Source organism: Sorex araneus, chromosome 10 (assembly GCF_027595985.1).
Source record: "Sorex araneus isolate mSorAra2 chromosome 10, mSorAra2.pri, whole genome shotgun sequence".
Lineage (NCBI taxonomy): Eukaryota > Metazoa > Chordata > Mammalia > Eulipotyphla > Soricidae > Sorex > Sorex araneus.
This window is the reverse complement of record NC_073311.1, coordinates 3,364,436-3,368,733: the sequence shown is the minus strand read 5'-3', so window position 1 is coordinate 3,368,733 and position 4,298 is coordinate 3,364,436.

Genomic DNA, 4,298 nt, shown 5'->3' with positions numbered 1-4,298 from the left:
CTTGATGTCAACAGGACTAGGTGAAGAAAAAACTCAAACTCTAGGTTTTCAATAACATCAGGTTTCTCAGTGCAGAGCAGTGGGTGAGATTTGCTTCCCGTGTAGGCCTCATTAGGGAATGAGAGTTCTTATGTGGAATACATTGCCGTTTCCACAGAGATTACCCAGAGGGAATTGGCGGTCACCTCTACACTAGCTGTGAGTGTGTTGCTGAGACCACAGGGAAGGTTAGAAAGTGTGTGCACATTCCCACCTCCTGGGTGATGAGTGTCACCAAGTGAAAATGTGAGCTGGACTGCAAAAGAGAATGTTTCTGTTTGCCCTAAGGAGCAGCACCCTGATATCTCTGCTTTCAGCATCAAATAAGTCACCTCTGGGGACTCATGACATGTTGTCTCCCAGTAGAAATTTACTTACAGAAGATAAAGAGAACAGAGAGGGGCAGGACTAAAAATCAATTACTCCAGAGCATCCAGAAACTAACGGTTAGTGGCTGATGGATTTGCTCAGTGAAATATGAGAACAACTCCTTGGCTTACACTCAACTGTCCAAGTTAAAAGGTCTTTACCTTCATATAAATTTCCTAGCTTTATATATGCTCTCAAATCAGTTGTCATGTTTCTCTGCTTTTTCGAAACAGAAAAGGCTTGAGTTCAGTATTTTGTGAGGGAAAGGCAGGTGTCTTCTTTGCAGAACTTGGGATGATGAGAGGGAGACATAGACCAGATTTCTCCCACCTAGTGCTTCATGCTGGGATTGGTATCACATGCTCCCACCCCAGCCCTCTGGCCTTCCCTCAGCACACTGCTTCCTGTAACATATACATTTCTTTATTTAATGGGTTCATTTGCCTTTTATAGCTCTTCCATAGCTAGGATGGGCTAGAGAAGTGATGAATGATGTATCAGGGAAGCAGCTGAAAGAGACAAGGCCCAGCTGCTGCCGTAGCACCTTAATCAAGGTATCTGAACAGGCTGGAGTGGGAGGGGAGAGGAAGGACATCTGGATCACCAGAGCATTTCTTCCCCGGGGTCTCCTGACTCAGAAACATTAAAAAATCTAATGCAGCTTTATTCTCCATCCTCCTTTAAGCCTTAAATGTCTGCCTTTTGGGCATGGACTGTAATAGACTAGGGCTTTAGGACCAGTTTCTCTGAGAAGCAGTCGGTGTTCAAGAAGGGCCCTTGACACCATTCTGACTTAATGCTAGACACATCTGCAGCTACTTGGACAAAATTGACATTGTCTGGAGTGCAAAGCAATCGCCGAGCGCAGCATTAGGGAGCATTTACTCTTGAGCCGTGCTACCAGACAGCAAATCTTGACCTTTAGGAGTTCAGAGATTAGATTTCATTGCTGCTGGCGTTGAAGATATTGTTAGGAATTTGTTGCTATTCAAAGCAGATTTCAGGGGTTACCTATGGGTTTAATTCATCGCATCAATCATTTTTGGGAAGGTTCTTTTAAAGCCAAGATAGCTTCAAATAAAAACTAGGATTACTTTTACATTGATTGTCAGTAGTTGGTGTAGAGCAAAGGGGAAACACTCTGGAGATGCAGTTAAAGTTTTCATATTGGTTCCTGCGTTGGCAGGTGCTCTATGGTCTTGGGGGGAAAGGCATGCTTCACCACTAGGCACAAAGGCTGTTGCTGGGGGAATAGACAGGAAATGGGAATGAGGATTTGACTACCCCCAGTATAGATTTCTCAAGCCCTTTGGTGCCCAGATCTCCTGCAGGTTAACTCAAAGTACATTTCTTAAAACAAGACCTATTTAAACCAACAGGCATTAAATGAAGCTTATCACATTGCACTAGCAGGTGTAAAGGCACCTTTCTCTGTGTGTCTGTATGTGTGGGTGTTTGTGTGCATGTGTGCCTACACATAAAGGAACCTCTCTTATTCACAGGTCAACTTTCCAGCCCCTCAGCCTTTTTGATTCCAAGGGCATATGGAAAAGATTTCAAAGGGCTTTTGGAAAGGAAGTGCCAAGCTGAGTGTGGACTCAGCCATGCGCTCTGTGCTTAATTTCTTTCTGCAGATTTTTCATTTGATCCTTATTGATTCTTATTTACCTTGCAATCCCTATCAAGCTCCTTTCCTTAACTCTCCAATCTATAGTCAATTGAGTAGACATATTTCTACTGTTTCTCTTCACTTCTCCACATTGGCTGACTGTTTCTCAGATAAGTTAACACTAGCTTGTCCTATACTACTGATTTTATTGCAATTAGAAGGTAAGAAGGATTGTTTCTCAAGGCAGGTACCAGTGAACAGAGAGCATAGGAAGGGAAAGACCCTCCCAGAATTAATACGGATTAAAGCCATGTCCCCTGGGGGCGATACCAGCGCGCTCTCTGCCAAGATGCAACCCAGGTGGTCGCACGTGTGTGCAGCTGCTCTGCTGCTGATTGACCACGATCTGGAGGCCAGCTAGACTACTTTTGGTATCAGCAGCTCCTTGCAGAAATGTCTCTAGACTGTGAACTAAGCCATAGCCCCATGCTGCCCCAGGAAGGGAAATGATGCAATTTCTGACATAAATCTCCCTGGACTTAGTTACTAAAATACTAAAACACAGAAATCCCAAGACTTCATATCTCTTCATTCTCAGCAATGGAAAACTAATTATCAAATGCTTCCTTTTAAGCAGAGCTGGTTTTTTGGGGGGGAAAGTCCAACAACAATAGTGAGTTTTGTGTTGAAATATGGAATGTAATCAAGATAAAGAGAAAGTGAAATGAAATTTATCAGCTAAGCAGGCGGGGGTAGGAGGGTCAGGGGGTGGGAGGTATACTGGGGTTTTTGGTGGTGGAATATGTGCACTGGTGAAGGAACAGGTATTTGAGCATTGTATAACTGAGACATAAGCCTTAAAGCTTTGTAACTTTCCACATGGTGATTCAATAAAATAAATAAATCTTTAAAAAAATATAAAGCCATGTCCGCACACTGTGATAATCAACAAAAGGTTACTTATGGGTTAGTATGTTTACCTTTCTTTTATTTTTTGCTTTTTTGGGTCAAACCCAGCGATGCACAAAGGTTACTCCTGACTCATGCACTTAGGAATTACTCCTGGCGGTGCTCAGGGAACCATATGGGATGCTGGGAATCGAACCCAGGTCAGCCGTGTGCAAGGCAAACACCCTACCCGCTGTACTATTGCTCCAGCCCGAGTATGTTTATCTTTCTAAGAAGTTAAGATAATGGATAATTATTGTGCCATATTTTAAAGAAACATTTTGGCCTAAAATTGGCAGTTTGTTGTTGAATTGTCAATTTGTTGTTGTTGTTGTTGTTTGTATTTGGGCCACACCCAGTAATACTCAAGAATTCCTCCTGACTATATGTTCAGGAGTCATCCCAGATGGTGCCTAGAGAACTATATGCAGTGCTTGAAATTGAATAAGTGTTGGCCATGTGCAAGGCAAATACCTTAAAACCCTGTACTATCTCTGTGACTCCAAGAAGGAAGCTTGATTATTTAGAAAAAACACTTTGGAGCAAGTTACTGCTTGATGCCACTGAAAGTCCGAGACCCTTTGTCAAAGGCTGCAGGTTATATGAATCTTTTTCCTTGAGTTGATGATTGTTGGAATACATCCTCCATGTAAGTGTCTAAATCCAACTGGATTGAACCTTTGACCTTTATCTAGTGAGTGTCCTTGGCAGAGAATGAGACCAACTGACACATAACGACAAATAAACATACAATTAAAAGACCCTAAAAGGGTTTTATTCTGTTTTATTCTTTCCTAAAAACTTTTTTTTACCCATATTGTATTCTAAAAGATTTAAACTGTGTTGCCTAGGGGACTGTCCCAACCCTGGGGTTTTTGTTAGGGGAATGATTTCCCACAATAAACTTTTTTAAGACTATAACAGGTATTGTTTTTGCAACCAGTTTATTTCACTGAGAAATTCTGTCATTAAATATCTTTTTCACTGTAAGTTTCCTTGACTTTGTAATAATTTGATGAGTGTATATATCATAATCACTGCTCATTAAATTTTTTTTAAAATACACACCTAATTTGCTACCTATTGGAACTCCAGAGCCATAGATGAAATGAGGTCTCTAAATTCTATTACATGAAGAAATGCTATCAGGCCCTGTACTTCATCCCTGATGTAATTACTCAGTGGTAAATGAAAGCCACAGGCATGTCTAAACATATGAAATAACATACAAACAATAATGTATGCAGATCTTCTGGAATAAATCCCATACCATGACAATACTTATGATATGGTAATTCCAATCTCTCTCATTCATGCAATAAATGGCCCACAT